The sequence below is a fragment of the Malus domestica genome, chromosome 11 (genome assembly GCF_042453785.1).
Source record: "Malus domestica chromosome 11, GDT2T_hap1".
Taxonomy (NCBI): domain Eukaryota; kingdom Viridiplantae; phylum Streptophyta; class Magnoliopsida; order Rosales; family Rosaceae; genus Malus; species Malus domestica.
In genome coordinates, this window is record NC_091671.1 from 16,165,146 (window position 1) to 16,179,866 (window position 14,721).

Genomic DNA, 14,721 nt, shown 5'->3' on the forward strand with positions numbered 1-14,721 from the left:
GATCAAAATTCATATGTTGAAGGCCATAATCACTAACCTGAGGTAGAAGTTGGAACGCCCTACCAAGATGCTTGACGAGGAAATTGCTCATGTTTAGAAGTTAAATTCGTGTCTTCAGAAGGGGTGTATCCAAGTTCAACAAGTCATGTCGTTATTTAAGGAATCGTTGTATCAGATTCGACTTCGAAATGAGAAGGTGGAGTCCTTAACAAACCAAGTTCGTATTGAGTTGGATTCGATTAAGGCGACTTTGGCTGATCGAGATGAGGTTGTTCGTGGGAAGAACATGTAACTTCTAGCCTCCAATAATAGGATTATGGGGTTGGAAGATGAACTTAAGGTGAAAGCGGTCGAGTTCAGCCAGATGGAGGATTTCCTAAAGCAACAAATGGTTGAGACCAGAAAGGTTTGTGAAGATGAGGCTCATGATGAGATTCATGGTTTGAAGGAAAAGTTGACTTAATGCATATTTGGTTTGGAATTTCTTTTAATCTTTGCCCCACTTCATCGTGGAATTAAAGTTGACTGGTTGGATAGTCCATTTGCTCTGTTGTTTTGGACTTGATTGAGAATTGACAATTTGGACTTCTGGTTTAGGATTTTGTGCCCCTTATAAGGTGGAATTTGATCTGTTATTTTCTGGCAGTATGATGACTCTCGCTCACTAGGTGGAGTAACATTTCTCACCCTTGAGCAAAGTGATGTCGTCACACCTTGAAGTGGCATAATGACTCTCGCCCTTGAGCAGTTCAGTTACGACTTGTTACCCTCTTTTGTAAGATTTTGTAAGTGTTCGATGGTTAGGAATCTACATTTCGTCTTTAAGGTGGACTTCGTTTTCAAGTGCCCCGTCACGAATCAATTCTAAACAAAATTGAACTGGACTTTAACTCCAAAAGGATGCTAGTGGTGTCTGCTAGAGAGTTTGTGAACTCAGTTTATGGGGATTTGGCATTACTTACACTCCTTTCAAACCTTGTCGCATAAGCAGATAAGGGCCATAGAGCGTGGTGGTTTGGGATGGAATTCTACATGCACTACTAGGGTTAAGCCCGACCACCCGCACCTAGTGCTGGAGAAGTTCCCTTAATATTTAGACACGTCCACCAAGTACTCCATAGAGAAAACTCTCACCAAGGTTGTGAACAAATCCTCCCTATTGGTGATTATCCTCCTTAGGAAGTTGTATCTTGGCTAAGGGCTCTTATCCACACACCTTGGGATTGTACTGTGAATTAACACAATTTCTAATAAAACTTGTTAAATTGCACAAGGTTTTACAAAAGAATGGTATACACCATCTTGCGTACCCGTCATAGCTAAGTTGTGAATTCAAAAACTCTTGGACTGGTATTGAGCGTGCACTGTTTTTACTGGTATTGACGGTGTGATTACATACAAAAGAGAAAGTTTATTTTAGTAATAGCATTTTAATTTAGAGATACTTCAGCGTTTCTATATAGGCGCTCCGTCTAAAGTGGCGAGGTTGTAGGTCCTTTTACCGCCTATTCCAACGATCTTATAAGTGCCTTCCCAATTTAAGCCTAGCTTTCCCTCTCCTGGGATTTGCATGTTTTGGAACACTTCGTGTAAAGCCAAATTTCCAACTTGAAAGTTTTAAGGATTGACTCTCATATTGTAGTAAAATCTAACTCGTTACTGGTGCGCGGCTAGACAAATCTGGGCAATTTCTCTCCGTTCCTCTAGGACTTCCAGGTCTCTTCTAATGATGTCATCGTTCTCCATCTCCACCCGCTCAGTGATATGGAAAGTTGGCAGGGTTCTCTTGACATGAATGATAGCCTCGGTTATAAATGCCAATAAGAACAGTGTTTTTCCTATGGTTTTCCTAGTCGTCGTTCTATATGCTCATAGGTCTCCAAGTATCTCATATGTCCATGCACTTTTCCTTGCCTCGAGTTTCTTTTTTAACGAGTTGATGATGGTTTTGTTTGAGGCCTCCATTTACCCATCGCCCTACGGGTACCTCGGAGTGGAGGTAATGTGGCAAATCTTCAACTCTTTGTACATGTCAGCTATGAGGGAACTAGTGAACTGGAGTCCGGTATGGGGGGTACCAAACCTGCATATGATGCTTTTCCACATAAGGGCTTTTATAGCTGCCCCATTGATCCACAAAAGTGGTTTTGCCTCAATCCACTTGGTGAAATAATCTGTTGTCACCACCAAGTACTCCTTATTTCCCTTAGCCCGTTATAATGGTCCAACTAAATCAAGTTTTTGCTGCATGAATAGCCATGCACTCACCATCGTATTCAGCTCCTTCGTCAGTTGATAGGTCATTGGTATAAACCTCTGGCATTGACTGCATGTATGTGCCCAATCCTAGGAGTTCCTGGTTATTGAATACCAATAGTAGCCATCAGTGAGGGCTTTCTGGGCCAATGTTCAGCCAGCATAGTGATTGCCATAGACTCTATAGTGTATATCCATCAAAATGCTTAATCCCTACTCCGGAGTGACACATAGCAACTATGAGCCCAAGTACGAGCGTCGATATAACTTATCCTAAAAGATGACATACATGGATGCCCTTTGAACAATTTTCTTAGCCAGGCTTTGATCACCTGGAATGGTGCCACATGGAATATAGGCTAATAGCTCATCCATTTAGTTTTCCCGCATGTCCACCGATGCAATCTGTTCTGGGTATATACCTTGCGAAGCTAAGGGCCCCTAGGTACTTGAAGACGATGTTTTATCAAAATCGATGGTCAACAAAGGATCCTAGGTTGGCCAGCACATCGACGTGGAAGTTTTCACTTCTTAAGAGCTGGTGAATATCATACTTGGTAAACTTGCCCGGTAATTCCTTGGCCTTCTCCAAGTATAACAACGTAACCGGATTATGAATGGTGTATTCTCTTGTAACCTAGTTAGCCACCAGTAGGGAATCGTAGTAGATAGTTATTTCCTTTACCTGGAGTTCAAAGGCAACTTTCAATCCTGTCAGCAAGGCTTCGTACTCGGCTTCATTGTTGTTAGCACGGAAACCTAATTTTAGGGCTTGCTCTAGCACAGATCTGTCCGAGGTAAACAAAACGAGTTTGGCCCTCGCCTTACTCAGGTTAGCTGATCCATCAACATATAAACGCTAGCCAATGTTGGTTTTAAAAGGTTCCACGGTTAGTTCTTCCACCTTTGAGGAATCTGGAGTGAATTCAGCAATGAAGTCTGCAAGCATCTGCCCTTTGATAGCAATTTTGGGTTTGTAGATTAGCCAATGCTGCCCCAACTCGATGGCCCATTTATTAACTTTGGTGAAGCGTTAGGACCTTGGAGAACCGACCAGAGTGGAAATTTGGTAATGACCACGATACAAAATGAATGGAAATAAGACCTAACTTTCCTTGTCATCATGACCAGTGTTAAAATCAACTCTTCCATCTTGGGGTACCTCGTCTTTGGTCCAAGGAAAGCCTTTGAGACGTAAAATAGTGGCTTCTGGCCCTCTAGGTCTTCTCGGTCTAGAGTGGCACATATTACAACTTGTAATATAGCCAAATACAAATATAAATCCTCCCCAAGTACGGGCTTCGAGAGAAAATGGGGTGAGGACAAGTATTCCTTCAATTTAAGGAATGTTTGTTCACACTCCTCATCCCACATTAATCATTTGTTCTTTTTTAAGGCATTGGAGATGAACTTGCACTATGTTAGTCTAGAGAGGAATTGATTGGGTGATGAGGCCTTTTTGGTGAGGCTCTGGATCTCTTTCACTGTTCTGGGGGACTGCATGTCGATGATTGCCTTTATCTGGTCTAGGTTAGCCTTGGTTCCCCTTTAAGTCACCAGGTATCCCAGGAATTTCCTATTTTGGAAGCCAAAGATGCATTTTTATTGATTGAGTTTCTTCTGGTACTTATGGAGCAAGTTAAATGATTCTGCCAAGTCATCCAAATGATCCCTCTTCCACTTGCTCTTTACGACCATACCATCAATGTATACTTCCATGGTTATGTCAAACTTCTCTTTAAAAATCTGGCTCACTAGCCTTTAGTAGGTAGCCCCGTCATTCTTCAGACCAAACGGTATAACCCTGTAGCAGTAAATGCCATTGTCGACTATGAAATAAGTTTTCTCTATGTTGGATTCATCTATACGAATTCAGTTGTAGCCACTGTAAAGCGCCCAAGAAATTGAGCTTTTCATGCCCGGACGTGGTGTCAACAAGTTGGTTAATCCGAGGGAGTAGGAAGCTATCATTGTGGCATGCCCTGTCTAAGTCCGTGAAGTCTAAACATACCTGCCACTTGTCATTCTTCTTCATGACCAACACAAATCATAGCACAAAAGTTGAGGTTATTGCATTTTGGTCCAAATTAGGTTCAGAACAAAATCGTTTTGTCTCTTTAAATGAGAATTGGATTTTTGTTTCATTTAGCTCCATTTAAATCAATTCTATGGATACAAAAATCAAATGGCATTGTAGCATTCTAGTTTAATTAGTTAAAGGGTTAATTAATTAAAGAAATGGTGATTATGAACCTAAGCCTACAATAATTGAGCTATGTGATTGGCCATCTCTCAAATTTGTTTGAACCATGCCAATGTGTGGATTAGATTTTGGTTGTAATTTGATTTAATCAAATATTATAAAAGAGCATAAGCTCTTCTTTACTTTAAAAGTATTTATCTTATGTTTTATTTGATATGCAAGAAATTGGAATAGTTAGGTCCAACCCAATAGGGAAACCGAAAACACGCCTTAATATGATTAAACGCGTTACTAAATCAATCACTATCCTTAGACCGAGATCCAACATTAGGCTCGTGTTGGATCAAATAAAAGGTTCATGGTCATCCTAAGGCCCAAGGCAACTATATAGTCCATCAAAGAATGCAAAGCTTATGTTAGTGGTGCCATATACTCTTGCTTTAGAAAAATTTTACTTGACTAGTGGGAGTATCATATACTACTAAATTATTCACATAGACCAATAGTTGTGAGATCACCAAATTGTTTTAATGTGATTAAAATGCTTGCTTATATGTGATGAGACCAAAAACCCTCAACCAATCAAATATTAAGGAGACAAGTGAGAGGGTGTTTTGAACACTCTTTTGTGGCCTTCCACCATGGTAGGCTCTCTTCGAATGTACACAAGTGCGCAAAGCATGCGTTTACATTTAAGGAGTCTATTACACACATTTGATGTTGTTAAAGTAGGCAACAAGTGTGACCAATAAGAAGACATTTTGAGGTCATGCTTGAACCCCTACATGAACAACCATGGTGGGTAAAACTTAACTAAGTGAATGAAGTGCCAATAAGAAGATATTCTAAGGCATAGATTCTCTAAAGGCCAAATAAGATGGGAACATACAAGAGCTGTAAATAAGCAAGAGTTACTCTCTAATTAAGATTAATGCTAGCCAATAATCAGATATGATGAGGTGGGCATGGTAATGGTGAGCCTCTCATACCCTACTAAGAGTTTCCTCCAAAACTCTCGAATTCTTTTTTAGGGATACGGAATTTGACAAAATAGTGGGTGGTGCTATTTGATTTAAAGACCCGGATCAAATGGCTTAAAATCAATCAATTTATATTCATTATGTATTTATTTACCAATATATTTGCAAACGCTATCCAAACTTGACAAAGAAAAGGCGAAGTTTAGTTTCCATACTTGGTACCACAATCCCATAGATCGTCTTGAATGGATTGTATATGTACCCAAATAGTCTCATCCTCAACACCTTCCTATTGATAAGTATCATTGGAAGAACATGTTAGATATGTCTAACATAATGAGGATAACACAACTAGATAATGTTAGACATATCAATAAAAAAGTGGTGTTGTCCTCATTATGTTAGACATATCTAAAAAGGTGGAACAAGATAGTTGTTAAGGGATGATAGTCCAACAATATGGAGAAAGATGATTTTGAATCATATAGACTAATGATGATTTTGAATATTGAGTGTTGAACTATTAAACCAGTCTACTAGATGGAAACTAGGCTAGGACTTCACCTTTGGATCCCTATCCAAATGGTTCACTGAGTTTATTGTAAACTATATAGTGAATAATAATCACATGCTCTCCAAATCATTTGATATGTATAACACAATTGAAATAAGTTTCAAGAGAGACAGTGGGAGTTTAGGGACCTTGAATTATAGTCATAAGAGAAGTCAAACAGAAAAGGCAAATAACTCTAAGGGAACAAATTTTCTTTATGAAAGGATGGAGATTGGAAGGGGCATTTGCAAGCATCGTTATGCAAGTGTCGAGAATACACCTTTTGAAGGTGTTGTAAATTGTTCTTGAAATAGTTCAACACAATTGGTTTTTCTACTTGAATGTCTATGTTTTGCAATCGTTGTAAAAGAGTGACTAATAAGAAGTAGAAGATTAAAGAGAGAAGATAAAGCACTTCACATTCGGAACGTGAATAAAGATATAGATCTCTGTGAAAGCAGTTAGTACTTACTTCCTCATATGAACTACCAAAGAAATTGGAAAAACAAAGATTGTATTTACATTCCAATTTGAATATGGTACTTAATTCCGTCACTATAATTTTAAGAGATGGATGGATTGTTTTGTTCGACAAAACGTTGTTTTTTATTAATGAATAATTGGATTATTGTAATTCAATTGATTGTCTCTACATAGTAGAGATGATATGGTAGTGTTACCTGTTTAGAATATAATGATGCATAAAATCCAAAAGGTTACAAGGTAGTGACTAACAGTACTAAGTTGTAATACCTTAAAAACATAAATTACGAGTCGGCCTTAGATGGATGTTTCGATTGTTTGATCCGGATCCAATGCCTTCTTGTTAAAATTGTATAAGGGTGAAATGTTTGAATCTTTATTCTTTTGGAAAGAAGAAAGAGTCACAAAGTTGTTGAGGTTAATTCACTCAGATGTTAGTGGAATATGTCCATTGCATAATACTACTTATGTTGTATGACATTCACTGAAGATCACTCTCAGTAAGACTATCGTATATTTTGAATGAACACAAGTCTAAATACTTTGCAAAAGGTTTCAAAGAATTCAAGAATGTAGGTTGATGAATAAGACGCCTAAAGTATTTCTCTCCTTAGATTTGAGCAAAGGAAAATGAACACTTTAGAAGAGTTTTCTTGAAATGAATCAAGGAAAGTTGCATCATAAGATAATGGATGTCTCTGTTAGGAGAAGGACGGATTCTAATTAGATGTAGTTCATTACATATTATCAAATTACCCATATAAAGGATATACACTTCTAAGAGAATATGATTGTCAATTAGAATGTCTTCCAAAATGTTTCACAACTCCATAGGATGTAGTTGAAAAGAAAGACAAGTCTTAATCAAATTAAGATTTGTGGTTGTCATGCATGTGTCAAATAACTTGATGAATGTGTGCTAATAAGCAATGTTTGTTTGAGCACAGTCTTGTGGGATATCATTAAGTTTTGTTTGAGCACAGTCTTGTGGGATATCATTAAGTTAACCTTAGGATATCACTTCTATAGACCAACTAACAAAGGTTGTTTGTTGGGTATTGCATTATAATCCTACAAACAAGATTATGCCTAAGATAGAGCAAATGAACGAGAGATAGAACTCAACGAATGAGTTCTTTGAGAGACAAGATGATACTCAATAAATTGAACAACCTAGTTCCTACCCCCACAAGCTCCAAGATAGTCGAGAATGATTTATAAACCATCTCAATTGAATGGTTTGAACTTTATGACTGGATCATAGAGTTACACCTCTTAGTTCGAAAGAATTAGAGTGAAGATCCTTATGACTACATTGAGTGTGTGTATGACATATACTCAAGGAAATGGTAAAATACCATTTGACCCGAAATAATTAAACCTTCAAAGCTAATTGGTAGTTTAAGGTGACTACAATTAAAAAGATTGGTTGACTTGGAAGAAACCATCTTTGACGTAGTCTTGGTTGCAATTAATTCGAAGATTGTTTGCTATAACTAAACGATGATTCAACATTTGGACATAATATGCGTTTCCAAAACCATTATCAAAATAGTCTTGATGATATATGTCTAAGACTAGGAATCACATGATGTATAAGTTGTAGAGATCCATCCACCATAAATCTAAGGAAGCTAGTGGGAGCTATAAGCATCTCATGAGACAGAGATCAAAAAAACGTTTGATCTCTCATAAAGATGTAAATGAATCTTTTGTTTACTAGGTTTACAAAAGATTAGTGGGAGTTAATCATGTTCCTAAATTTGAACTTATATATATACACAATATATATTAAATTTTGGAAATGAAAAGCATTCTTCTTCGATAAAGTTATGACTTTAAGCATTCTATATTGATATGATGTATATGGGAGACATGGTCTATATACTTGGGATAGAAATCTATAATGATAGATTTCAAGATATAATTGGATTATCTCAATCCCTATTGATAGACAAAAGATGCAAGAAAGTTTCTCAAATGATAAACTTCAAATAGAAGGACAATTCTAGTGAGACTAGGAAGTTGCTCTTCTTAATGGGAATATGCCCTTTGACTCCCAAAGAAACATAATGCGTAAATAAAATCATGCATGAATGCGCATAAAGGGGATTTATGTATTTCATATTGTATGAAAAACATTTATATGAGTTGTACATAGAAATGTACAAAACGATATCAATGCAAGCCCAGGATCATAACCATGGCAACTGCTAAGTGAGTCCTTACGTGTTTGAGAAATACTACAGGATAGGTTCCTTAAGAATGAGTAAGAATTAAAGTAATGAATGGAAGTGTAAACGTACTAGATTCTGAATCTGATATCGTATCCATCATTAGATATCTCTTCATTATCACTGAAGAGATAATTGGACATCTCTTTATTATAACGAAAGAGATATTTGGGTGGAAACACTAAAAGAAATAACTCTATTGTATTCCATCATGCATGCAAAATATATCATCATATAGAAGCTTACAACAATGTGTTTTGGATAAGAAAGTTCATTTATGAACTCTCTATTTGGTTCCAACCAGAAAGTGTCACTAGTGTACCCACACTATGACACTAATGGGGCAATAGCCCAAGCCAGGGAATCAAGGTCTCATTAAGATCTGAACATAAATGAGAGATTAAACCACATGATTAAGAATCATTTATAATGTTGACGGCGTTAATCTCAAAGCTACTTATGTGGATAACATATGGATATCATTGTCTAGGCCTGGTACTCAGCTATTTTTGAAATGAATTCAAAAGAGGTATCTGATGTGAAATATTCTAACACTCAAATTAAAACCCTATGACTGTAGTATATGAAAGTAGGGATCGTTTTAGGCCGGGATTAGAAGGGCTGCTAATCTATACAAATTAAACTCTAAAACACTAAACTAGACTCAAAAACACAAAACTAGACTCTAAACAGCACAATACTAGCAAACAAACTCAAAACAGACTCTAGGGAGTTATTTGGACGAAATTAAGACTAGTAAGACTCAAAACACTAAATTGGACAGATTTGAACACGTTTCTAACTAATCTAACACACTTAATTAAAGGGGGGATTGATTTAGACGAAATTAATTAAACTAAACAGATTGCATAAACTAAACAGGTTACACACGAAATTGGGTGTTTTTAAGGGTGAAAGGCTAGCTAGAGGGTCCTTCTCCACACATGACACATACGCATACGAATTGATTTCCAGTTACTCTTCCTATAAACCATGAATGACAATGCCCCAAATTAACCGTGAACAGCACTAATTAACCCTCAGATTTTCCTAAGTTCGTTGAATTAGACATCGCATCGCAACCAAATTATTCATGACAAGATCCCTACACGAACAATATGATTGAGATACATATCAAAGATCATTAAGTTCTATGAAAATCATAAGCATTGACAAGGCATTCGTAACTATGAACAGCATGATACTCCTGCCAGGAATTCACTTAACACGATCATGACCAATGACCTCCACTACTTGTAAATATAAGTTCATAACTATTAGGTGAAACTCCCTTATATTTTAGCATCAAATTCATGCATGCAAACTAAGTAAGCATCCTTAATCAACATACAGGAATAAGTTCTGAATCAAACAGTTAAGCAAATTGCATTCACGATTCATGGAATAATAACTGAAAGTAATCAATTCGTATGCAATATATGTTCATGGCTTCGAATTCTCCTCTAGCCAAAACGAAATTAATTCCCCATGTTCATCATAACTGAAAACCAAATTAAAACAAACATTGGACTAAAACTAAGGATAGAATACACTTAGAAACGCTCCAGCAATCCAAAAGTCTTGAATGGCAAGCACGGCTCCAAGCTTTCCTTCCTTCCTTCCTTGCAAAGTTGCTTAATTTCACTAGATTTGTCTCTGTATGGCTCTTAGGTGTGGTGGATGGTGTGGTGATATGATGGTTGAGGGTGGTGGTTTTTGCAGCAGAAAATATACATATATATAGGCTTAGGTGCGGCACAAAAGTAGCTTAGGAAAAGGATTTTAGCACTTCAAATCCATAAGGAAAAGGTCAGCTATATGACAGAAACCAAAGAGGAAAAGGAGAGAGAGGTGCGGCAGGATTCTAGACATTCTAGAAATGGTCCAGGCGCCAGATTTTTAGGATAGGAGATAAAGCTTCTAGAATCATATTTTTATGTGTCCAAGTCTGACAAGAACTCCTCCTTGCAGCTGGAATTAAGGTGAAAAAGGATTAGGATAAGATAAGACTAGGTTGGATAAGATAAGGATAAGATAACGTTAGGATATGATTTGGATAAGATAAGGCAGTTTGGGTAATGTCTCCTTCTTTTGAGCTAATTCCCTATTTTCAATGTCTTAAATTAATTTCTTCAACTCTTTAGCACATTCCTAGCCTCTCTTGAACTTCAAATTAGTCCATCCACCTTGCTCTACGCATGTGATATCCATTCCAAGCTCAAAACTGCTCTAAAATGCTCCAAATTGTACTTTCTTGCCACTTTTGCCATTTGACCCTACAAACACACGAAAATAGCTTAAAACACTCTAATAAGTAGAAACTAGCTATGAAAAATGCAAGAAAACAATCTAACTAAGTCGCATAAATATGCTCATATCAATATCATCATTGATGACACAGCCGATTGGCTCTAGTGCAAGTGGGAGATTGTTGGTAATGTGCCCTAAACCCAAGCATATGATGATACTTTACAGGCATTTCACATGTTAAACTAAACTAGTTTAATATAAGGACAAAGATTATTGTTTAAGCCATATCATATAAAGGTTATACACTTGAACAATAAGTCCGAAAACTATGTAATTAGGAGAATGTGATCTAAAGAAGTTAGATTCATGAGACCATTCTCTTTTGTACACATTCCTAAACATTCCTGATCATAGGATTGTTAATTGGGTATTGACGATCCGTTAAGATCAATACATGCTATGTCTTTTCTCCATGAGAGTGACTGGTATCGAGTCATTGGTGTGATTAACAATAAGACAGTATGTAAGTGCTCAATAGAGAATGAGTCCACTGAACGCAATCAATAAGGAGTTTTCATACTCATGTCACATGAGATTTCATGGTTGAGATAATGCAAAGTAGTCATTTGACCTAAGACACCATAGTTGTCTTATGGTTAGGTCCTTAATCCTTGATTATGTTAAAGGCATTCCATTGAGGGTGTCCACGACATTGTTAGGGCTTAGCAACCTAATCGTAAAGGCACGTGAGTGTGCAACAAGGGATCTCTAGCCTTCAAACTATTGAAGGAGAATACTCTATGATATGATTAAGAGTTTATGGCCATAACATATGAATACGATTTCGGAAGCATGTCCCAAATCATATTCAAGGTAATCACATAAATGAGAGGATCACATTAGATATTAAACATGAATAACTATCATCCAAACAATGTGATCAAGAATATTGGTTTAGAGAAGGATGATATTGCATTGTAATCCCAAAATGAATAGGTTCCCCACCTCTTTCGTTTAGCTTTGGTAACCATGACATACTGCTAGGTAGCCATGACATACTCCTAGGGTGGCGAGTCCCCTTAAGGAATGAGATATCTTGTGTTTCTATGCCTCTTAGAAAACCCTAATGAGGGATGAAGCTATAAAGTCATTTTATAGTCATCCCAAGTGAGTGGCAAACTTGTAACAAGTCTACCATCACAATCCCTCTCTCTATGGCCTACCATAGTGTTTCTGTTTGCGTTAATTTCCTTTTTTTTAGTTGTCATACAACTTAAACTCAATAGGCCTTGTGGACCAAAACCTATTTGGACCGCGAAACCTGAAACTTACTTAAAGCCCGATACAAACTTTTTGTATGTTTAATTAGCATATTAATTAATCCTTGCCATATACAATTAAACTATTTAATTGTCCTTACTCATCTTCATAATCCTTCAATCATTACCTTACACGTCGTGAGATCCATTAGGTTCCTTTCAGCCAGGCAATAGGCGATTAAAACTTTTACTAATCCATTGTGAATTGAAACTTACTTTCAATTCTCCCTTTAGTGATTATATATCTTCAGGGCTTCCATAAACCATAAGTGTCACTTAACAGCATGCCATGGCTACCCAAGTTAATCAGAAGAGGTTAGGGAACCTATTCAGTTTGGGATTACAATGCAATACAGCCTTTCTCTAATTCAATACTCTTGATCACATTGTTTGGTTAATAGTTTATTCATGTCTACTGTCCAATATAATCCTCTTGTCTATATGATTATCTAGAATGTGATTTGGAATGACTTCTTAAATCTCATTCATACTCTGGCCAAAGATTCTTAATCATATCGTAGAGTATTCTCCCTCAACAGTTTGAAGGTTTAAGATCATTTGTTGTACATTCACATGCCTACATGATTAAATATCTTGGCCCTAACTATGTCGTGGATACCTTCAATTGGAATGCCTCTAACCTAGTCAAAGACTAAGGACCTAACCAAAAGACAACTATGATTTCTCAGGTCAAATGACCACTTTGCATTATCCCAACCATGAGTTCACATGTGAAAAGAGTATCAGAATTCCTTGTTGATCATGTTTAATGGACATCTCTATTGAGCACTTACATACTTGTCCTGGTATCATTCATACCAAGGACTCAAGACCAGTCAATCTCCTTGGAGAGAAGACATAGCATGTACTGCTCTATCTGAATCGCCAATGTCCAATTAGCAACTCTATGATCAGGAACATTTAGTATATGTGTATGAAAGAGAAAGGTATCATGAATCTAACTTCTTTAGATCACATTCTCCTTATTACATAGTCCTTGGAATTATCATTTAAGAGTATAACATTTGATGAGATGGCTTTAAATTATAAGTTTTGCCCTTACATGAAACAAGATTAGTTTTGGTTAAACTTTCAAACTGCTGTTTAATCCATAGTCAGGCAAGAGACAACCTGGCGTACTAAAACATCTTAGTAGCCAGAGGAAAAAAAAGCAAAAGTGAAAGATTTCCTACCATTATTTCTAGTATGGAATTGGTATCTTATTGAACAAAAATGGTGATATTGTTCCTCTATTGATTAAGAATTTTAACGAAATCGGTACCAAATCGAGGAAAACTCTTAATACTAGATATGACCTCAAAATAATAGGGGTCAATGTCGGCCATTGAGACGATGGGGGATAAGCTTCACCATCAAAAAGGAAACAACCCTGATCACCAACTAAGACCCTTAAATGACCGCTCAGTGATAAAAGAGGTAGGGGTACTAAAACAACCAGGAAGTTTGCCTAGAAGTAGCCACTCTTAAAAGAGTGTGCAATAGCTCACTGATCGAGTGCTCTTGACACGTCCCGACCCCGATATTCCCCAAATACTCGGATAGGCACATGCTGGCCGACACCGAAGGGTGACGAAAGCCATTTATTGAATACAAGAGTAATGATTAGGAAGAAATATTCATGAATAAACATTAGGATCTAGAAGTAATAAACAAAGTTTAAGGAAGTGTCTAGAGTGCACAGAACACAATCTAAAACAAGATCACAAAAGGAAAGGTCATTACAAGATATCACTCAAATGAGTGATAGACTGCTACTGGTAGGGGAATGCCTCGTATGTTGTGTTGTAGTCCTCATTTCTAAGACCTAAATGAGGGCGCAAAACAAAGGTGAGTGGACCAAGTTCATAAATACAATAATAATAAAACAGTTATCAAGATACTAACCCCCATAGTTTTTATAAAGAAAACTACTAGCATAATAAGTGATGGATTTATTAAAAACCTTAGCATACCAAAAATATCTCAACAGGTATAACGCGGAAAAACATTGTGGAAATCAAAGCATCAATAATCTCACAAATCGTCTCGTAATGCGATGTACTACTAGTAAGATCACTGAATAAATATATATATCTCCCGGCCCTATGCCAGCACCATGGTCTCTGCGCTCGTAGCCAGAGATTACCAACTCCCGGCCCAATGCTTGCTTCGTGTCCCTCAGCCCGTAGCTAGGGATTATTTCTCCCGGCTTATCTGCCAACACCAGATCCTTGCCCCAAGCGGCATAGTGTCCACTAGGTACGCATAAATAGTTATGCCTCTCATAAATAACCACTTCATAGCATAAAGTCATCCATCGTCTATACTATAAAGAGGGTTTCTGAAACAATATCTAGCATCCTATCATCATCCATCAGATAGTCTACCAGTTCATGGTTTTTATAGAAAATACGATATTTTAAAATATAGCTCAATATAGGCC